Raw genomic sequence first — 24,019 nt, forward strand, 5'->3', positions numbered from 1 at the left:
CCCGAAAGTTGTGTGTGTGATTTGGTACTTTGTACATACTTAGTCGTTATGTTTGCTCTTTCATTCTATGCGGGAAATATAGTGAAGAGGGTTTGGAGCAAGAGGAATTAATCAACAATTCTCTAGTTGACATGTATGCTAAATGTGACATGCTTGTAGAAGAACAGGGAGTTTTTGGTAGATTGGTAACTCGAGATGCAATCTCATGGGCTACACTTATTTCAAGATATGCAGATTATGGGCTTTGTGAGGAAGTACTAAACTATTTCCAAGAGATGCAAATCGAAGTACATTGGTGGATATGTATGCCAAATGTGGGAGCTTGCTTGATGTTCAGTACACCTCAGAATGGTTCAATATAGCTAGTAGGAACATCAAGACAGGCTTGATTGCGAGTGTCATTGTATCACAGTGGACTTGGGTAGCTACTATTTTGCAAAGCTCTAATGTTGCATGGGAGTATGGTGTCAGTGGCCCTTTCTGGTCTACGAGTGGGGATATGGTGAAGGAGACCGAGTTCTATGATATCCTCGGTGTAAGCCCTGATGCGAGCCCTGCTGCCATCAAGAAGGCTTACTATGACAAGGCAAGAAGGGTGCATCCGGACAAAAATCCAAATGATCCTCAAGCTACTTCGAATTTTCAGTTGTTAGGAGAGGCATATCAAGTATTGAGTGATCCTCAACAAAGAGAAACTTATGACAGATATGGAAAATCTTCTCTTTCTAAGGAAAGCATGTTGGACCCTATAGCTGTGTTTGGAATGTTGTTTGGCAGCGAACTCTTTGAGGAGTACATTGGCTAGCTGGCAATGGCAACTATGGCATCTCTAGATTTAGGAACAGATGATCCAGTCAGAGCTCAAGAGAAGATGAAGGAGGTACAAAAAGAGAGGGAAATGAAACTTGTGGAAATTTTGGAGAAGAAGTTAGAATTGTTCGTCAATAATAGACAAGCATTTATAGAATGGGCAAAAGAAGAGGCTCATCGTCTTTCAGAAGCAGCTTTTGGAGAGCCTATGCTGCACACAATAGGTTACATCTACAAGCGACAAGCGGCAAAAGAGCTTGGGAAAAATATATTTCTCATGGGTGTTCTTTTTTTTGTTGAATGGGGCGCAGGGAATCTTGGAATGGGGAGGCTAATTAGCTGATTCAAGAGCTAATTTTGACGATGAAGGGGATCGACTGAGTAGGAAAAAGCGACGCGAATTGAACAGGATTAGAGGAGAATGTTTATCTCGGCAACTGGGAGGGCTCATAGGAGAAAATTCTTGACCAATAACAAACAGAAGGGCTTTTCTGGTTCAGGAGGGGCTGTGTTATAGGCCGCTTGATGGAGAACGAAAGGAACGACTGGGAGAACGAAAGGAACGACTGGGAGGACGAAAAGGACGCGAATTCAACAGAACAAGATGGATTTGTTTCTGAGTAGACGACAGGATGGAGATACTCAATGCTATAATTGAGAGGAAACGGAAAAAGCAGGATAGAAAAGCTCGGAATAAAGATGAAATGCAGGTTGTGGATGATGAGATGTTAAGGTTGTTCCATGTGGACGGGATTTTGGCCGACCTGAGTTTACACGATTCAGAGAGCATCTGTTTCAGCCTTCAATATCAAACACATGTCACTTTTATTCCCATGTTCATAATCTAGATGGGTTTTTTATTGCTAAGCTAAGGAAGCTCAGTAATCATGATAAGCGGAACTCAATCGGGGAGGTGGAACCAGGCAAAAGGAACTCAGTCGGGGAGGTGGAACCAGGCATATGCAGATGGAGATTTTTCCAAAACTGAGGAGTGCTATTCGTGTGGTGCCAGGAGTGTCTCCCAGTGAATTCGCTTGTTTCGTTTCTTTTTTGTCTTCTAGTATCACGAAGCTTCTCTATTCTAGCAGTGAAGAAGCTCTAGGCCTTAGTCCGAGTTCCGTGATTTGACGAAGGAGTGTCTCTCAAAGCAAAACTTCACAGAGCTGTATTAGAGCCTTTGCGTGCTGTCAAGATGTCACCTTTCGTGTTGAAAGCAGAGCAAATATGTGAGCGATGGCGATGGGAGGGGACTCCTTCTTTTAGAAAGAGCTGAAATTGTCAAGGCTGCGAAACGGAGAAGAACTCTATTGAATATTCATCTGGAGGTGCCATGGGAACAGCATGGAATCGAGATGCTTCTGTTGCAACTATCATGATCACCTTGCTCACAGACTTCAATTTCAATCTGGAATGATCGTTCTGGACAGCAGCTTTTCTAAGGTCACAGAAGTTGCACGCTAGGGAGCATATTTGAGGCACGACCTGGGAAGAAGGAAGGGAGAGACAGCCGTGCTGAAGGTAGATACAAAGCAGAGGCCACATAAATTTGATTGCATAAGTAGACAACAGGAAGCAACACTTTCCCTTCAAAACCAGATAGGCCACTCTTCAAAAGGGTAATCCTAAGGGCTCTTAACAAAATCTAAACAGCTGACCTATGCAAAGCAGTGAGCTGGATATGGAAAGAAACAACATAGCCCAAGTTAGATCCCACTTACAATTGGAATCAGTACAACAGTGCAGTAATATCCTTCTCCAAAGGGTATGGACACAACAATGCTCACAGGCAAAGGCACACTAAAGCTAAGGCTGTGAAATTTAAACTAGTGGTGAGGAAGGTCACTGAAGTCTTCCCTAAAGACCTCTTTATAAAGAGACTTCCAAGAGGTGTAGAAGAATTCATTAAGACCCAATAGAAATGTGTGCAGGCAGCATGGATGTAACTCAGAGTGAAACAGGCTGAAACTGTTGTCAATTGTGAGCATTTGAAATCTTGCTTCTCATAAGCTTGGACTCTAATAAGAGCTTGTATACATGGCATGGGTCAATTGCATGGATCACATGTGGATTTATTATGGTATCACTCTATGCTCATAGTGAAAACTTGGCAGTAATACAATCGTTATTTGACATCATATTTGTCTTGATTATTTGCTTCGCTTAATCTTCCGTCTTGGAATTTCTTAAGAACTTCTGAAGTTGCGACATTGCTTTCAAAACCCTTCGACATCTTTGGTGAACCCGACGTGAAAGCGTCGCAAAAATTTCAGGATGGGAGATACTTCAGCCTCTTCTACAATTCCAGCTGTGTCTACTTCAGCTCCATCAATTACTGCTGCGTCAAGTACTTCAACTGAGGATCTAAAGCAGATTTTGCAGAATATGTCCTTGTATATGCAGCTCCAAAATCAGCAGACACAATTGTATATGCAGCAGCAGCAACAATTGCATCAACAGCAGTTGTCTCAGCAAAAAGGCAACTCTATTCGGAGCAGGAGAATGCAAACAACGCGACTAAGGCTATTGAAGCAGTTGAGAATGAGAAGAAGCTATTTGATGGCCGTAATGTTTCAGCATATTTGAAGACATATGAGATCAAGATGGGGTTTTTTGGAGTTCCAGCTGGACTTATGAGTAAATATTTCCTTCGTCTTGTCACACCCGCCTTGAGGGCGAAAGTGACTGATCTTTTTATTCAAAATACACATTGGCAAGATTTTAAGAAGGCCCTGAAAGAAGAATATTTCCTTGAGGACTTTGGTATGGCTACTCGGCGGTCATTCCGAGAGTGGGTCTACATGCCAAACAAAGGTCTAGCTACTTCGGAGTTGATTCGAGAATTTAAAGAGAGGTATAGTCAGCTTGATGCCATTGAACAAAGAGCATTGGATGTTGAAAAAGTTGAGCTTTTCTTGCAAGCTGCAGATCCTGCTCTTCAAGAAGAATTGGGTGAGCTTCTTGAGGATCGCACGAAGCCTATGGGTCTTAAAACGGATTGGCAGGATGCTCAGGATGCAGTCTCGACTTTGACCAAGAGGAGGATATGGAAGACTCGCCTACAGAATGGTTCCATGACACCTACACCATCATCTGCTCCTATGCCTGCTTCTATCCCTGTTATTTCTTCTCCTCCTCAACTAGTTTCTTGGCCTATGCCAGTGCCTACTGTTTCCACTCCACCTATCTCTCCTGTTCCACGACCGATGACTGCACCTTCTGCTCCAAAACCATCCGCTCCATCGGTGCCTACCTCTCTTGATGACATAATCAAAGGCATAACGGATTTGACACTGGAGTCAGTTAAAGCGGAGTTGGTGGGAAAATTGAAAGAGTAGTTTGCTTCGACTGCGCCTACTACTTCTTCTAGTGCTCTTATTGCACCTAGGAGTGCTCCTAGTGCACCTAGGAGAGATCAGAGATGTATTTGGTGCGATAGTACGGATCATCAACATTGTAGGGATTGTGAATCCTTTCAAGATGCAAGGAGGAAGAATTTGGTATATTGGGGGCAAGATGGTAAGATTTGGTTGACTGAGACAGGAGCTCCACTTGCTACCAACTTTGGTAAAGGTGGAATGAAGAAGTTAGTGGATGACATGGCTGCGCGTACTTCTTATGTGACAGCTAGAGGTGATGCTTCTACATATGGAGTCCAAATTGAGAATGGATCAGAGACTCAATCAGCACTATGGACTTATGCTATGGAGACTGCAAACAAGGGAAAAATTCAGCAAATTGTTTTGACTAGTGCAGGCTCTAGCATCAGATCAGAGACAGGTTGGGATTCGCCTGTTGACAGGTACTCTATTTATGCTTATTTGGCTAAGTATCAAGGAGCAGATGTACTTGTTGAGGAGAAGCGTAAGAGGGATGAAGAAAATCCAAGTGCAGCTAAGAAGACTAGAGGGGGTGAGTTTGTTACTCCACCTACTGCAGGACCGTCTTCAAGACCAGGGCCAGATCGACAAATGGAAGATGCTCAAAAGAGAGAAAAGATGCAAGAGCCTAGAGAGAGAAAGCAACTAGGGTTTAGATTGATGTCCGATATTGAGACATCTACAGACATGAAGAAAATCTTTAATGACAAGATACTTGGTAGTGAGGTGACTCTCACTATTTCTGAGATTTTGGGCATCTCGAAAAGAGAGTTTCAGGATCAGTTTCAGGAGGTCCTGAAGAGGAAAAGACATGCATTGTCTATCACTGATACACATGGAGTTTTGATTGAGGAGTTGGATGAGGATGAGGATGAGGTTATGGTTGAGAATGCTTATGTTTTTCCGCAGGTAGAGAAGAGGGTTCAGCCTATGCATTATGCTGAAATTGATGAGCCTGTCTTGATACCGCATAGTCACTTTTCGCGGAGCCATTGGGCTAGGGCAACTACAGAGACGATGGTAAAGATTAGAGAGAAACAGGTGCCTTATATTGCATTGGTGGATCATGGTTCAGAGATTAATCTCATAGTTCGTGGAGTTTATGAGAGTAACAGATGGCCTATGGATGTAGAGCATGGGTGGCGTATGAGAGCTGCCAATAACACTGCAGGTGATTTGTATGCTGCCTGTCCTAGTGTTAGGGTTTCTATTGGTGATGTAGAGGAGGATTTTCATTTCTTTGTGCAGGATTCATGCTCTTATCCTATAATTCTTGGACAGCCATTCATCACAGAGATGCACATGGAAACGAAGGTAATGGATGATGGTTCTGCTTATGCACGGATTCGCAGTAAAGATGGTATGAGAGCAGTTCAGTTTATGACTGCGTGTGTGAACCATGTTAGAAACAGGGATACTCTCAGAGATGCACCTTTGCCCACTGTGAGGGATTCGGGTTTTCATTAGGTACCGCCGTTTCGTGAGACGACGGTGGTACAGAGCAGAGGAGATTGGAGTTCTCGCCTCCTGGCAGCAGTGTTTTCTCCTCTGGTTTTGTTGGGATTTTAGCAAACAGTTCGATGAGCTATCAGAAGATTTCTAGGTTTCCTAGAGCTGCCAGGCAGTATATATGCAGGAAGGAGGAAAATTTGAAAAATGTAGGAATTTTGGAGGATGATGAGCACATAGATGGGATGTATGACAGTGTGATTTGTGCAGATACGATAACAGAGATGGGAGATATGCTGAAAACTGATATGCAAACTTGTCACAGTAATGTATTAGTGCAATCCTTGGACATGTTTCATGAAATTTCAGATTTTGTGTCACAGATTGAGTCAGAGGCTGAGGTAACTTAGCAAAGAGTGTTGAGTGCTGAAGAAATTCAACAAACAGAGTTTCCAGCTGGTTATGATCAGATTTCAAAGACACAGAGGGCTGAAAACTTTCAGCTAACAGAGTTTATTACTGAAATATTTCAATATCCATAGTTTAGGGTTGTTTCTATGCAGTCCATAGAGCAGAGGGCTGAGAATATTCAGCCATTGGAGTGCAGAATTGCTGATTTACAGCAAGATTTGAGTAATGCAGAAGAGCATAATGAAGCCAGGGTTGACATGAAATACAAAACTGTGGATAAGAAGGTGAAGCCGGTTGCTGTACCGCTTCCACTCGACAGTGATCAGCAAATAGAGGGCTGCTAAACAACAAATTTTGAGGAATCCGGAGCATATTGGTCATAAATTTTCAGCAGAGACTCTTGCTGAATTGAAAATTGGAAATGGTGATTTCTTGCTACCCATAGAGAAGCAATGCTTTCAGGAGATGCTTGAGCGACATGGAAAGGGATTTGCTTTTTTCCCACATGAGATTGGATGTGTGAATCCTGATATTGTTGCTCCTATGGTCATTTTTACTATTCCTCATATTCCATGGAATCTCCGACCTATTCCAGTGCCTAAGGCACACCTGTCAAAGCTGATTGATTTATTGAATGAGAAAATCAGGATGGGAATTCTTGAGCCTTCATCTGCACCATACTCAAACAGGTGGTTTACAGTTCCAAAGAAGAATGGAACTCTCCGATTTATTCAGGACATGCAGCCAGTGAACAGAGTTACTATCAGGAATGTTGGTATAGGTCCAGCTGTGGATGAGTTTGCAGAAGCATTTGCTGGACGTGCCATCTATTCTTTAGGTGATTTGTATTCAGGATATGATCAGTTTCAGCTGGCTTTGGAAAGCAGGGACATAACCACCATGAGAACTCCTATTGGGCTTGTCAGGATGTGTACCTTGCCTCAAGGTGCCACTAATTCTGTTGCGCATATGATGAATGCCATGCATAAAGTCCTTCGTGATTACATACCTCAGCTTACTATGTCTTTCTTGGATGATGTGCCCATTAAGGGGTGTGCAGAAGAAGAGAAGAATGAAAGTCTAAATGAGCAGGGATGCAGATACTTTGTGGCTGATCATATTTCAGCATGTGAGAAGATTATGGCCAGGTTAGAAGAAGTGAACTTGACACTTTCAGGGCAAAAATCTATTTTTGGAGTGAATGAGGTTGTCATTGTTGGACATATGTGTGGGTATTATGGCAGGAAACCCTCACTTGATAAGGTGAATGCTATAGGCAAGTTTGCGGAGTATTGTTCTACCACTTCAGAGGTACGAAGATTCATTGGACCTTGTGTGTTTTATATGATTTGGATACCTCATTTTGCACACATAGCAGATTGTTTGTATCAGCTGCTTCGAAAGGGGCAGAAATTCTATTGGGATGAGAGCCACACTAGAGCTATGCGGAAATTGAAGAAGTTATTGCAGAATGCTCCTACTCTTAGGAAAGTGGATTATAATTGTGGAAGGCCTATTGTATTGACAGTTGACACTAGTCCTATTGGCATAGGTTGGGCGGTGGGTCAAGATGATGCAGATGGAAATAGGTATGCTATTCGGTTTGGGGCGAAAGTCCTAAACGAGAGACAGAGGAGATATCCACAAATCAAAAGGGAGCTACTGGGGATTGTCACGGCTCTCAAATGTGACAAGGAGTACTTTATTGGAGCTTCAGTTGTGATAGAGACAGATTGCTTGCCATTGATTGGTATAATCACAAGTTTCTCTACTTCGGATATAGCTATGCTGAGATGGATTGCATACATCAAGTCATTAAATCCGAAATTTAAACACATAGTAGGGAAGGATAATCCAGTGGCAGATATGTTGTCTAGAGCCAGATATGATGATGAGGAGACTCTACTTGCAGAAGAGGATGATGCAGAAATTTCAGCCACTATGGTTGATCATGTTTGTCATGTCTATGATATTGTGGCTTTCATAGAAGAACTCTATGTTGGAGATAGGTTGCAGATTGGCAGGTACCTTAGTACACTAAGTAAAAGAGATGAATGGACAGATGAAGAGTTCAAGAAGATCAGAAGGAAAGCCTATGGTTATTTTCTCAAGGACGGATTTCTTTGGAAGCATCCGAAGAAAAGAGGCGGATTACCTTTGCGGGTTGTGTGCGATAGAGAGACACAGTTACAGGTGATGAGAGAGTTTCATGAGAGTCCTTGGGCTGGTCATAGAGGAGTGTGGGCTACTTATGAGAAAATCAAGGAGAAATATTGGTGGAAAGGCATGTATAGAGATGTTTCTCACTTTGTTGAGACTTGCAGAGACTGCCAGATGTATTCAGTAGTGCGTCATCGAGATGAGCTTCATCCGACCTATCCGCTATGCATTCATTATAAGTGGGTAGTTGATTTGGTTACTATGCCTATGGGTCTATGGTAGATGAGGTATATTGTTTTGGCTAGAGAGGATCTTACCAATCATGTTGAGGGCAAATCTTTGAGAACGAAGACCACTAGTGCAGTGTGTAAGTTCTTATTGGAGGAAATTTTCTGCAGGTATGGTTGTGTGGGTAAGATCACTGCGGATCGTGGTGAATTGGATGTAGATGAAGCTAGGGAGTTTTTCTCTCAGCTAGGAATCAAGTTGGCTCTAACTACAGTATATAATCCAGAGGGAAATGGGAATAGTGAAAGAGGGCATCCGCCGATAGTGAAAGCATTAGCCAAAGCATGCAAAGGACGGATTGAAGAATAGCTGAGACTTCTACCATTTGCTTTGTGGGCTGATCGTACGACTCACAGTGTTACCACAGGATATATGCCTGCAGAGTTGATATATGGTCAAAAACCTGTTATGCCGACAGAGACTTGTGCTTTGACTTGGTCAGTTTTACCTTGGAAGGAGGATTTGATGAGAGAGGAGATCTTAGCTCTTCGGATTCGACAGTTGGAGAGAAGACCAGAGGATATTCAGCTAGCTATTGATAGGTTGAAGGTTGCTAGACTAAGGAATAAGGACAGGTTTGACAGCAGGCATCGCTTGCGGCCTAGAGCAATAGAAGAGGGAGATTGGGTATTAGTCTTTGATAGCAGCCTTGAAAATCAGCATACTGCACTTCGGAAGATGGTGAAAAGATGGTTTGGCCCGTAAATAGTCAGACATGTCTTTGATAATGCAACATATGAGCTGACAGAATTGGATGGAACGGTGCTTAGAGTGCCTATTGCTGGAAAAAGAATCAAGATTTTCAAGAAAAGAGATGATGAGGATTATGCATTGGAAGAATTTTCAAAAGAAGAGCAACGAGAAGAAACTCCAATGGAAGAGACAAATGATATGACAGATAATCTTGTTGATATACCGAAAATGCATAATGAAGAGATTGATCTGTTTGTGGATCTTAATGATAACGATCATGGGTAGTTGGCCCATTCGGAGGATGCGTAGGATTAGAGGGGGTGGATGTCATATTGCTGCGCATTCGAGGTGTGAAAACCACCCGAAAGTTGTGTGTGTGATTTGGTACTTTGTACATACTTAGTCGTTATGTTTGCTCTTTCATTCTATGCGGGAAATATAGTGAAGAGGGTGTGGAGCAAGAGGAATTAATCAACAATGCTCTGGTTGACATGTATGCTAAATGTGACATGCTTGTAGAAGAACAGGGAGTTTTTGGTAGATTGGTAACTCGAGATGCAATCTCATGGGCTACACTTATTTCAAGATATGCCGATTATGGGCTTTGTGAGGAAGTACTAAACTATTTCCAAGAGATGCAAATCGAAGTACATTGGTGGATATGTATGCCAAATGTGGGAGCTTACTTGATGTTCAGTACACCTCAGAATGGTTCAATACAGCTGGTAGGAGCATCAAGACAGGCTTGATTGCGAGTGTCATTGTCTCACAGTGGACTTGGGTAGCTACTATTTTGCAAAGCTCTAATGTTGCATGGGAGTATGGTGTCAGTGGCCCTTTCTGGTCTGCGAGTGGGGATATGGTGAAGGAGACCAAGTTCTATGATATCCTAGGCGTAAGCCCTGATGCGAGCCCTGCTGCCATCAAGAAGGCTTACTACGACAAGGCAAGAAGGGTGCATCCGGACAAAAATCCAAATGATCCTCAAGCTGCTTCAAATTTTCAGTTGTTAGGAGAGGCATATCAAGTATTGAGTGATCCTCAACAAAGAGAAACTTATGACAGATATGGAAAATCTTCTCTTTCCAAGGAAAGCATGTTGGACCCTATAGCTGTGTTTGGAATGTTGTTTGGCAGCGAACTCTTTGAGGAGTACATTGGCCAGCTGGCAATGGCAACTATGGCATCTCTAGATTTAGGAACAGATGATCCAGTCAGAGCTCAAGAGAAGATGAAGGAGGTACAAAAAGAGAGGGAAATGAAACTTGTGGAAATTTTGGAGAAGAAGTTAGAATTGTTCGTCAATAATAGACAAGCATTTATAGAATGGGCAAAAGAAGAGGCTCATCGTCTTTCAGAAGCAGCTTTTGGGGAGCCTATGCTGCACACAATAGGTTACATCTACAAGCGACAAGCGGCAAAAGAGCCTGGGAAAAAAATATTTCTCATGGGTGTTCTTTTTTTCGCTGAATGGGGCGCAGGGAATCTCGGAATGGGGAGGCTAATTAGTTGATTCAAGAGCTAATTTTGACGATGAAGGGGATCGACTGAGTAGGAAAAAGCGACGCGAATTGAACAGGATTAGAGGAGAATGTTTATCTCGGCGATTGGGAGGGCTCAGAGGAGAAAAATCTTGACCAATAACAAATAGAAGGGCTTTTCTGGTTCAGGAGGGGCTGTGTTATAGGCCGCTTGATGGAGAACGAAAGGAACGACTGGGAGAACGAAAGGAATGACTGGGAGGACGAAAAGGACACGAATTCAACGGAGAAAGATGGATTTGTTTCTGAGTAGACGATGGGCTCGAGATACTCAATGCTGTAACTGAGAGGAAACGGAAAAAGCAGGACAAAAAAGCTCGGAATAAAGATGAAATGCAGGTTGTGGATGATGAGATGTTAAGGTTGTTCCATGTGGACTGGATTTTGGCCGACCTGAGTTTACACGATTCAGAGAGCATCAGTTTCATCCTTCAATATCAAACACATGTCGCTTTTATTCCCATGTTCATAATCTAGATGGGTTTTTTATTGCTAAGCTAAGGAAGCTCAGTAATCATGATAAGCGGAACTCAATCGGGGAGGTGGAACCAGGCAAAAGGAACTCGGTCGAGGAGGTGGAACCAGGCATATGCAGATGGAGATTTTTCCAAAACTGAGGAGTGCTATTCGCAAGGTGCCAGGAGTGTCTCCCAGTGAATTTGCCTGTTTCGTTTCTTTTTTGTCTTCTAGTATCATGAAGCTCCTCTGTTCCAGTAGTGAAGAAGCTCTAGGCCTTAGTCCGAGTTCCGTGATTTGACGAAGGAGTGTCTCTCAAAGCGAAACTTCACAGAGCTGTATTCGAGCCTTTGCGTGCTGTCAAGATGTCACCTTTCGTGTTGAAAGCAGAGCAAATATGTGAGCGATGGCGATGGGAGGGGACTCCTTCTTTTAGAAAGATCTGAAATTGTCAAGGCTGCGAAACGGAGAAGAACTCTATTGAATATTCATCTGGAGGTGCCATGGGAACATCATGGAATCGAGATGCTTCTGTTGCAACTGTCATGATCACCTTGCTCACAGACTTCAATTTCAATTTGGAATGATCGTTTTGGACAGCAACTTTTCTAAGGTCACAGAAGTTGCGCGCTAGGGAGCATATTTGAGGCACGACCTGGGAAGAAGGAAGGGAGAGACAGCCGTGCTACAGGTAGATACAAAGCAGAGGCCACATAAATTTGATTGCATAAGTAGACAACAGGAAGCAACACTTTCCCTTCAAAACCAGATAGGCCACTCTTCAAAAGGGTAATCCTAAGGGCTCTTAACAAAATCTAAAACAGCTGACCTATGCAAAGCAGTGAGCTGGATATGGAAAGAAACAACATAGCCCAAGTTAGATCCCACTTACAATTGGAATCAATACAACAGTGCAGTGATATCCTTCTCCAAAGGGTATGGACATAACAATGCTCACAGGCAAAGGCACACTAAAGCTAAGGCTGTGAAATTTAAAATAGTGGTGAGGAAGGTCATTGAAGTCTTCCCTAAAGACCTCTTTATAAAGAGACTTCCAAGAGGTGTAGAAGAATTCATTAAGACCCAATAGAAATGTGTGCAGGCAGCATGGATGTAACTCAGAGTGAAACAGGCTGAAACTGTTGTCAATTGTGAGCATTTGAAATCTTGCTTCTTATAAGCTTGGACTCTAATAAGAGCTTGTATACATGGCATGGGTCAATTGCATGGATCACATGTGGATTTATTATGGTATCACTCTATGCTCACAGTGAAAACTTGATAGTAATACAATCGTTATTTGACATCATATTTGTCTTGATTATTTGCTTCGCTTAATCTTCCGTCTTGGAATTTCTTAAGAACTTCTGAAGTTGCGACATTGCTTTCGAAACCCTTCGACACCGTCAAAGTGGAGCCACGAAACAATCTTTTCCTGATTACATAAGGCTGACATTGTCAGTCCTAGGGTTCCAAGTTTCATATTTTTAGTGTAAGATTCTTAGGGACAACCCTAGATCATTTTTCAAGTATGTTCCGTTGTCCCTACATTCGGTAAATGTGGGCAAGTATTTAGGGTATAGGAGTTTAATTTTTAGCAATATCTGCAATTAGGTCACGTATTAATTCCTAGTGAATTTCTTGGAATTTAACTCTTTCTAAGCGAGTACTCCGCGGTTTAGGTGTTTAGGATTATGCCAATTTGTTTAACCCTTGAAGATAATTACGTTATCATTTCCATAAACACATGACTCGTTGTCTATGCGTAAATTGATTTTCAACCCTAACTTAGTGATTTAAGGTCAGGCATAGGTTAGGTTAATTTCAACTAATCATCCTATAACTTGTGAACAAAATTCATGCTAAACAAGCAACCTTTTGCTAATAATTTATGCAGTTGACAAATGATAATTGCCTAGAGTTATGCATCGTAAGAATCATTTCATGCCTTGCACTTTTGTAAGGATTCCTAGCACTTTCCATGATGACTCATTGTGAAGAAAATATGGCTTAATAATGTGACATACAATTTATACTTCCATGTTTAAACGAAGTATACCATTTTAATTCCGTTTTGTAATAATGGACATTAAACTAATTTTAATTCATTGCAATGCATAAAACTATTTGCTAGAAATGCATATCAATCTTTTTTGCCTACTTTATTTTGTTCATTTTATTAGAAACACTAATGATTGAATTCCTCCGTCATGAGTTAATTTTTTTCTAAAGCATTTAAGACGCAAATGCATCATATTTTCAACAATTAACCTTGCACGATTGAATTATAACAACACCAAATAAAAATTAGGAAGGAAAACCTGGACTTGGGGTGAGATGTCCACGTGGATGCTAGGAGACGACCCTCCTGCGGGCTGCGCCTTGGGCTTTCTTAGGAGGCATCGCGAATGCAGCCTTTCCGTCGTGGATGCAGCTTTGCAACTCCTGTTTGAAATTCCACCATAGCTCCCTTTGCAATAACTTGCACCGTCTATCGGAAGCGGTTTTAGAAGGCTTCCTCCTTGAAGTAGAGATTTGGAAAAAAGGGGGTGTTTCAAAATCTTTCGCGAATAAGGCCCATTAAATCCATGGGAAAGGCGTAATGGCCTTTTTAAGACTCACAAGAATGGGAAATAAAAGGTGTAGAATCCCTTATGAGGGCTTTTGAATGGGAAAGAAAGGTGTCAAAAGACCCTCAACACTCTCTTTTCTTTTACATGTGGGGGAAAAAAACAAGGTATGGGAGAGCTCCAAGTGGTACTTTTGCATGGGGAAAGAAAAAAGCTTAGGGGGCCCTTAGGGGGTTTTGAGATACAGGGTGGAGAATAAGGGCTTTTAGGGTAAAAGCTTTTGGCGCGGAAAAGGGCCTAAGACCTCTTAAAGGCCCTCCAAGGAGATTTTGGGGGGAAAAGGGGCTTATAGAGCCCTAAGGGGGGAATTTCCAGGGTGAAAAAGGTAGCCTTAAAGGCTATAGGAAGGGGGCCTAAGGGCCCTTAGGGGAAAAATTGGAGGGAGGGGGGTAGTCCCAAAGGCCACAGGAAGGGGGGCTTAGGAAGCCCCCCTTTGAAGCTTCTAAGGCTTCGAGAAGGCCTTACAAGGCCACGTGGGGGGGGGTGGGGGGGAGGATAACTCCCTAGCCAATTACGACGTCCGGGAGGTGCCGTATGGCTTCAGGTGGCAACACAGAGAGCCCTCCTCACCCTCTCGTTAGACTGGCGGCGACTCCCTTCAGTTGCACGGCAGTCGACGCTCGTCCCTCCCTCACTCTTTACAGCAAGTGGCCAAATTCGGCTCTATGGCAGTACACCGGCTTTTCTCCTACACAGCAATAGTTGATCGTGCCCTCCCTTCAGCATGCACCCCCTCGATATATATAGGGGAGGGGATAAGATTCTCCCTTCCCCCCACGTGTTGATGGGCATGTACGCTATCCTAGGCAAGCTCCAACAAGGAGCTTGCCTACCATACTATTCCCCCTCTTCCTCCAGCTCGACAGTGGACTGGAAGAGAGGGAAAATAATTTTAAAATTTTTACTTTTATCAACTAAATTATCAAAATCCATTTTATTGAGGCAGCTCACGCGTGCCTTCAGGATATTACAGATGGTCATTCTCTTTGTTTTTTCTTTGCTCTTCAGTTTTGTGAGAAATAATTAGCTATAGTGATATAACTTTTTACAACTTCAGAAGATAGTGGGATTTGTCTGCCACATCACATAGAGCATACATCAAGATAGTGGCATGCTTCAGCCATTGAGGAGTGAAATTCTTGTAGAAAGTGGCTTTGGAAATGCAAATATTTAATTCTTCAATGCTAGAAAAAATCCACAATCTTCCATTGCTTTTCTTCCTCCTCGACAATGCCACTTTTTCCATTTTTTCAGCCCTTGTAAGTGCTTGTTGATGGCAGCATTCCTCGGCAGCATACCAAAAACATAGGCCCCAAGAGGAGTCTACTATAAGAAAACATATATTTTCATACCAAAAAGCATGCTCTTCATACTTTAATCAACCACAAGAAAAAAAAGAATGCCAATCTTCACAAGTCTTCACGCAACATCACATAGTAATTCCTCCATGGATTTATCATAACAAATTTTCAATATATCTTTAATATTCTTCATAAAAACCATCAAAGAACCAAAATGACAGAAGGAAATGATCAAATTTGAATGGAATCCATCATGTAGTATTCATCTTTCATCATCTTTATAGTCTTAATAGTCTTTTTCTCAATCTCTCTCATAGATACAATGTTCCTTTATAGAAAATTTTCTATCTCTCATACTCTATCTCTCTCACATATTCTTTCTCTGAATAGTATGTTGGAATAGTCAATAATTACTCTCAATAATCCTCTCTTGGTTGTGGATACTACTCCCAAGAGGTATGCTTGATATGAAGAGTTACTAGAGAGCCACTACAGTATCCCTTAGAAGCACACTACTCTCATTGTCATTGCAATCTTCACTTCAAGTCTTCATCACCTACTTCTTCAAGCTATTTTCAACCCATCCCAACACTCCCAAAAACACTTGCAACACATCTAAAATCAATTAGTTCATCATAAAATCAACAATTCATTTCACAAAAATAACAAAAATGAACCTGAAAGCCAATGAATTCAACTCTCAATACCAATCCTAATGATGAATTAGAAAAGCAAAGAAATAAGTAAAGGGAAGAAGTTGAGCTAAGCTCATCATCATCAGGGAAAACAGATGATGGGGAGAAAAAAGAGTAATATATGATCACCAAAGTTGCTAACAAGAGATCAAAGAAAGAGTGGAAGAAACTAGAAGCTTAGATGAAGCAATGTTAGAAAGAGTATAAAGGAGTAATGTCAGAATGAGCACAAAAGAGCAATGGGGGCTTCCATTAAGGAAGTGTCATGTAAGATGGATAAATCCATCTCTCAGAAAGTCGCACAAATTCTAGTTGAAAAAAGAGAATCTTTCAAAGAAAAAAGGAAAAATCAACAAAAGAATCATAATTCATTGAGTTGATAATCCCTCATGAGCTAATGACTTAGTTATGATGCATGAAGATGTAAATTGGTGAGCTCACAAGAGCAAAAGAGACCCGGGGGATCCACTAGGGTTTACTGTATGGTACCACAAGAGTGTAAGGGAGGGGGGTTATTTAAGGGAAGGAATGTACCTTTTATAAGGTAAGGTCCCATAATTAGGGGGTAGATAAGTGGTATTTTCATATATTTCTTGCACGCAGGTGATGTCTCCTTATTACTACTAGTGAATCCCCCGTGAAAAGAGACAACAATTATAAATTAAGAAAACATCATCCACCAAAGGAATCATCCAAGAAAACCCATAGAGGCCAAAGAGTGGGAATTGTAGAATGGCTATGTAAAAAGATCAAGACAGACAAAGCTGAAGCTATATTAGCAAGACAAAAACTTTGAAAATGATTGGATAAATCCCAATAAGCATATATGAATTTTATTGTGGAATCCAAAGGCCAAGTATAAGAACTCTAAACTCAACTTAAGGTAGATTCAAGAAAAAGACTATGAGCTTTAAGAGAGGAATGCAATGACCAAATTCAAGGAGGAAGAGGTAGATAAGCTATGAAAAAAGTTACTTGAAATGAATCAAAAACAGACAGTGGCCTATCTCCATCTAACTTAAGAAAAAGCCAAAATAGACTTATAAAAGCTACATATGTAGGGCTATAAGAAATGATACTTTCTAGCTTAATCGGGAATGTTGGAAAAGTAGAAGGTGAAACACAAAGATTGTATGAAAGATCCTTGATAAAACTATCCAATGACCTAGGTATAGTATCATATAGTGAGAGCCATCGTAAGGTGCAATTAGAAGCCTATAAATTTTTCATGGCTAGAAAGTAGGAATTATTTAGAGAAGTATCAAATTATGTTGGTCTACACCCCACAAATAGACGATTTTGATGAGTTTTAGCGCAAGCTAGAATTGATGTAGCCATTTTGGAAAGCATGGAGTAAATCAAAGAGATCAATATAATAATGAAGAGCTAGCAAAAGAAGACTTAATTTTTCACTTGAGGAAAAAGGGATATGAAGAGCATGAACTAAAGGTACTAAGTCTTTTGCAATCTAATATACCCTAGATAGCCCTTTCAATCACCTAAGAGTTGCCCAGAGTCATGACACCCTCCATTAATATATGAGAGCTACTAGAGTTTGACATAAGAAAATTGAAAAAGCACTCAATGGAAGACTCGGGAAAGTTACTACATGTATATCCTCTACATCACATGCGTTCAAGGCCTATTTATAAATATTCTTATATGTGAATTTTTCTTGAATAAAATATAACCCTTTTCTATTCAATATGTAAATAACCCCATTATATTTTACTATTCTGTATGTAAAAAATGGCATTTTAAAAATACCTTATTTTGAACTCACTTGATACACACATATATTCATAAGTAACTTACTTGAGATGAAAGAAAAGGAAGACCTAAACTAGAAGGACACATATAGTAACATGATACAAACCATAAGAGCTCACTTATAGAAGGTAAATAAGCACCCTACCCCCCCCCTAAACTCCTACTATAGGAAGAGGAAGAGAATCCAAAGGAAATTGTATAGAGGTACATGGAAATATGAATCTAGTATAAGTAGTTTTTGATTTTCAAATGAATAAAGAAAGTGGCTTCAAAATACTCCATCTCTTAATGTATAGTGTGGCTACTCATATAAAGATTTGAAAACATCACAATGAGGTGGCCAAACCCCATGGTTATCATAGTGTATCGGAAATCTTGTTGAGCACAAGGAAGTAGGGGTAGATGCCTCAAGGTGAAGGCAAGAGAATCATGGCCATCTACCACAATAGAGATACTCCATCTTAGGGAGAATAACAAGAGGGTGTGGAAAGCCTTTTGTTACTCATGTTAAGAAGAATGGGCAGATCCACTCTATTTCCCTTATCCATAATAGCATGGAAACAAGTACCGGGAGAGTGAATATGGTAGACACAAATTTCCAAAGATCCCTAACATTTGAGACATCCATACTAATAAAACATTTTGGATTTAGGGTTGCAAGTATATAGCTTGGTGAAAAAGAAGCTTGAGAGAGTATATTACAAATTTTATCTAGAGGTATCAATAGATAAGAGTTACAAGGCTAATTATGCCCTAAAGCATAATAGGCATATATGTAAGAATGCAAATTTTTTTTGTAATGAGAGAGAAAAGTGCCCTAGTGGGCCTACATATGTTCATACACATTGCCACCAAAATATAATAACAAAACCCCCTTGGGAGTGATGCACACACTATGAATAAGACTTGTACTCACATGTAAGGAAGTACCATGCTTAGGGAAGTAGATTAATCTATAAAACCTAAGGCAACCAAAAGGAATGATAGTGCAAGTACATGTGAGGGTGTCCTGTTGCTACGCTGACACAATGTGAAAAACTCTACAGTGTATCATTGTCATGCGTTTTTTTGAAACTGAAAGCCCCTAGTCTAACTATAGTTAGGATTGATTTTTGCTAGATTAGTTATTTGTGTGATAGTTTGTTTTGTTTTTTCATAGTTGGATTTCTTGTGTTTGTCTAGCTTAGAATTTGTTTCATCATTTTGTTTAATTTGTTGAGTGTGAAAATTGATAACCTTGGTCGAGCTTGGTATTTTTTTGATCATGAATCTTGTGAATTTGTCAATAACTACTGAAAATTGAGGAGCTAGGTATGTTTTCTTGTCGAGACTTTTGCACATCATGGGGATAATGGGTTCACGAGCACTTCACGTTGCACTTGTTGAGGCACTGCACTCGGGGGTCGTCTCCTGTTCTTACAAAATATTTCCATGCCATGGGTTGGGATTATGCATGTTTTGCACCATCATTGAGCACTAGCATGGCCCGCTGCAACTATATGCAGTAAATCTTATATACATGTGCACATGAGAGAGCACCTATCATTGAGCACACACATTTCTTGCACACACCATTTGGGATATTCATCACAAAGTTAGGAACTTCTGGTTGAGAGTGTAAGGTGGTTGGGAGAGGTCGAGGGTCGTGAAGGACGCCATCAATTGTGAGAAGGGTTATTCATATTTGGTCAACATCTTGAGGACCATAATTTTCTAGAGTGATTGTGAGATTTTGGATGGGTGGAGCAGAGTATGTCATATCTTATTTATGAGAGTTGAGAGATGAGGATAAGGAATTTTTAATTAATTTAGGAATTTTATTTGCATCTTGCATGACGCACGATCACATCTAGATAGGCTAGGCACAATTCTTCAATGCATACATTATTTTGTGTGTAGCATGGATTGATTGGTTGCATACCACAATCTAACTTTTCATATTTTTCAAATCATGAATGACTGGGCACAAAGTTCATTTCAAAGAGCATATTTTGATGTTAGGACACATAACATTGAGAAGAAATAGGTACATGCTCAAGGGATCCTGGAAGAATATACAAGAAATATGAAGTTGGAAGGTGTTAAAGATCTTGTAGTTGAGCTTGATATATGCCCAATCTACTTCTTGTTCTATCCAAGATTCTTGAAGTGAGGACTCAAAAGTCCAATGGAATAGAAGCACAATCCAAGAAAGCAAAGCAATCTAGTAACATAGATGATGATTCTGAAGCAAAGTCTGAAACAAAGGATGATAAAGAAAAAGATCCTGCAACCATAAGGATAAAGGGGGTCCAACTCAAAGATATGGAAAGGACGATCGCTGAAGTTAAAAAGAATGCACTCGTAAGGCTTACATGAAACTGCAGAACTCTAGGATTCCCTATTTGCAGCCTCTCGACTATCATGCAGAGATGGTCAAGAGCGATACACACATGCTTAAGGTCAAGAACATGTTGCTCCTTCAGCAAAAGTAGAAAGAAGAAGCAGAAGAGGGCCAAAGCCAAAGCTCCTGGTGTTGCGAAGAAGGCTGCTGCTGCTGCCAAGAATAACCCACTCTTTGGCAAAGGTGAGAACCCTCTCAATGGCTCAATAGATAATGAAGAGAAGGCTCTCGTGCCACGAAGGGAGACGAGTAGCGGCGGATCGAAACAAAAGACCTATAGTGATGGTGAAAGACCGAAGAATAAGGCGAATGACAAAGGAAGGAATCAACAACGTGAAAGGGGACGAACTATCAAGGTGATGACGTAATGGAGGTGAGTTTGGCATATGGAGGCGAAAGCGAAGTCGGCAGGCAGCAACAAACACCATAGTCAAGGCGAAGGAGAAGAAGACGTGTAGACAAAGATGGCGGACAAAGCTACTGCTGAACAAAGGAACGGGAGGAGACACAGCAAATGAAGAGGATGAGCCCGTGATGCAGCTAAAGAAGAAGATAAATGCAGAAGAGAAGCAATGTCAATGAAGGATAAGACGTCAGCGATAGGCGCATCACCAAGATGCTTTCAACGACAAATATGGTACTCTGAGTGACGCCACTTGAGGTGAACAGTAATCATCACCGGAAACAAAACCAAGATAATTGAATGAACTGAGATTCAGACAATTGTGTGTTTTATATGTTTGATTGAGTTCCTTATTGCTGTCGATTGAGTAGCATTCTACCTTGTCAATGCATGCATTTGGTACACTTGCAATGGGCCAATTGAAACAATCCTGAATCCGATGAAAAAGTCTCATTGTGTATCCTACAGAAGAATATTGTGAAGAAATTGCAGAGGAGACTAAAGACGAAGAGCAGGCCGTATTCTCAAAAGAAATTCATTGAAACAAGAAGAGATTCAATGGAATCGGAAGACCGAAAGCCGCGGATGACAGCCTGTGGGTATTATGAGAAAATTTGATGGCGTTCTTGAAAAAGTAGAATGCTATTCATTTTTATTCAAAGCCTTTATTGAAAGCAAGGCTAAAAAAGCCTTCGCCTTGTTAAAAAGCCACTTATTCTTTTAGAAAAGCACACCCAACGGATGTATTGAAAAATCTATATATGGAGAGGAGAGGAGAGAGTTAGGGGCCCTTCTCTTAGAATCTTCTTGTCATCTTGTGAGAGATCTGAGAGGAGGGTTGCATGTGAGAGGGTTGCATGCGAGAGGATACTATTGGACATGCTATTTTTAAAGTGGAAGAATTTAGACCTTGTGGTGTCAAGCATTGGCTCAAGGCTGTTAAGATATGAGAATATAGTTCACTTGGTTTATTATTGAAATTTTGATACTTTCATTGTGAGTTATCTTATGTGGTTCGTTGTGTATTGTCGAATATTTGAATTTTCAAGTTGTGTTGTGCATTCAACAAAGTCAATTACCCCAACCGGCACTCCTTAACGTCTCGTTATCGGGTTGTGAGTGAGGCTTGCTCTCGAACACCGCTCGCGTAAAATCTCTTTTTTGGTGCCCCCACTGAGGAGTGCCGAATTTTTGACTTTGTTCGTGATTTGTGGATTGATTTCTTATTTGTAATTGTTTTTTTAGATGGCTAGTTCTTTTCCTGAATTTTATGGTAAAAATGGAGAGGATCCTCAGCGATTCCTCGAAAAACTGGAGCTTGGATGTATTATCCAGCGAATAAATGACTCAACTCTGAAACTCCAAATTCTGAAATTTCAATTGTTAGATGAAGGTTGTAATTGGTTTGAAGATTATGAAAAGACCCTTAGATTAAGAAATCCTCCTTAGGAATCCTCCTTTTCCTATGGAATATGAAGCAACTAAACAAGCGTTCCTTGACCGTTTTAAAGAAACTGAGACTTCCCATGACCTTTGGAGAAAAATAGAAACTTGCCAAAAGAGAAAAGACCAGACCATAGAATTTTTTGCCAGAGAGTACGCTAGACTTTGGGATCGTTGGAATGTATCTTTAGGCCTAGGAGAGAGAGCCCCGTAAATGTTGAAAATTAAAAATTTCATTGAAAAAATTTACAGGGAGAGGTGAGGACAAAATTGAAAATCAAAGGATGAGGCTGTAATGATTGCCATAGAAAAAGAGAGAAAATTTGAGAAAATTAAAAAAAGAGAGTCATTTAGAACACCTATAGACAATAGAGACCAAACTTGGCAAAGGGACGAACAGAATTATCAAGTTTTAGTAAGAGAAAATGCTCAACTAGCACCATAAGTTGAAGATCAATTATCTGGACAAATGCAAAACATGAGGCTAGGAGCTTTGAGAGGTCGATCCTTAGGAAGAGGTAATGGAGGACTAATGGGACAATCTAATTAAGAAAATTTGAGAGGTGGAAGAGGAGGAAATGGTAGAGGATATTTTTGTAGACCAATGGTAACTTGTTATTCATGTGGAGAGATAGGTCATATAAGTACAAACTGTCCATATCCACCTAAAGCAAGGGGGGATATGTATCCTTTACCTCAAAATTTGCCTAACAGACAGAATGATTTTGGGATAGAAATAAAAAATGATTATATTTCTCAAGAATCTAAGTTAAATGAAGAAGACAAAGGAAAAAGTGCCATAAATTGTATTCTTTTAGAAAATTAAAAAAAAGAAGCTAAAACTGTTGATGTTATGTCTGCAAGTAAAAGAAGAAGAGATGCTGAAAGAGATGAACCTGAAATTAGTAAGGCTAGTGAGGAAAGAGGGAGAAAAGCAAAGAGAGGAGAGAAGAAAGAGAAGAAAGAAGAAAATAGATCGAGAGCACCTCGAAAACATTATCATGCTACTGATATTACTTTGGGAGAAGGAGAAAGTGACTATGATCTAAAGAAAGATATGATGGGTAGAAAAGCTGATATATCTTTTGCTCAGTTGAGTGAGTTGTGCCCTAGGATGAGAGGACAATGGAAGACATTAGTAAATCCAAAAGGGAGAGAAAGAAAAAAAGGTACTATAAGAGTTTTGAGTGTAGAGGAGTTATCGGATATTTGTCATGTAGTTGATGCTTGGTACAAAAATCAAAATATAGGAGAGGCATACATAGATGGAGGAGCACAAGTTAGTGTGATTACCCAAGTATGTGTAGAATAGTTTGGACTTGAAATAGTGGTAGGATCCGGTTTTCGAATTAGGCTTGCAAATCATGCTAAAGTGAAATGCATTGGAATAATTCAAAATCTTGAAGTCAAGGTTTATGGAGTTGCTATGAAAATTACTTGTCATGTTATGCCAGCAAGATTAGGAGCATTTCAGCTTATCTTGGGTAGATCCTGGCTTAGGAAAGCAGGAGCGATACAAGATTGGGGGAAAGGAACTCTAGCAATTTATGACCGTAGAGGAGAAGCAAAGAAGTTTGATATGGCCTCGAGAAAGGAATTAGTGAATGAGGATACTAGCGAGGAAGAAGAACAGGAAAGTGATAGTACGGAAGAAGAAGATGAAATTGAGGAGGGAAGTTCAGAAAGTGATTCAGATCTAGAAATTTCATCTATAATAATTGAAAAAAATAATAAAAAGAAGAAGAAAATATCCCTAGAAAACAGAGTGAGGTCAATAACTCATATAGAATCATCAATAGTTTCAAGGATCTCAAGAAACAAAAAATTTCCTAATTTAAATCTTCCTTCTAAAGAAAAAGGACATTTGTTCTTGTTAAAGGATGAACAATCATCTTCAGAAGAAGAATATTTACAAAAAGTTCAAAACATAAATGTTAAAACCAAAGGAAATAAAAAAGATGGGTTTTTTAAAGATGATGAAGAAGGGAAACTAGAGGAACTAGAAAAATTAATGGAACTACTTCAAGTTTCAACAAAGAAAAGAGTTTCTCGAAAAAATGTTCAATCAAGATTTGACAAATGGAGAAAGAAAACAATATCATTCACTCATAAATAAATATCCCAACCTTTTTGCAACTTCATACTTAGAAATCAGAGGAATGAAAGGGGAAGGGCTAAAAATAGAACTGAAAGAAGATGCCAAGCCAGT

The 24,019-nt window shown here is 40.3% G+C and overlaps 2 pseudogenes; both read left to right on the forward strand.

Moving 5' to 3' along the window:
* Window positions 1–499: 499 nt before the first annotated feature.
* Window positions 500–1,153, forward strand: LOC148015126 (chaperone protein dnaJ 10 pseudogene; annotated as a pseudogene).
* Window positions 1,154–10,037: 8,884 nt separating this feature from the next.
* Window positions 10,038–10,701, forward strand: LOC148015127 (chaperone protein dnaJ 10 pseudogene; annotated as a pseudogene).
* Window positions 10,702–24,019: the final 13,318 nt, after the last annotated feature.

Source organism: Lygodium microphyllum, chromosome 24 (assembly GCF_053477565.2).
Source record: "Lygodium microphyllum isolate KBCC chromosome 24, Lygodium_microphyllum_v1.1.10, whole genome shotgun sequence".
NCBI lineage: Eukaryota > Viridiplantae > Streptophyta > Polypodiopsida > Schizaeales > Lygodiaceae > Lygodium > Lygodium microphyllum.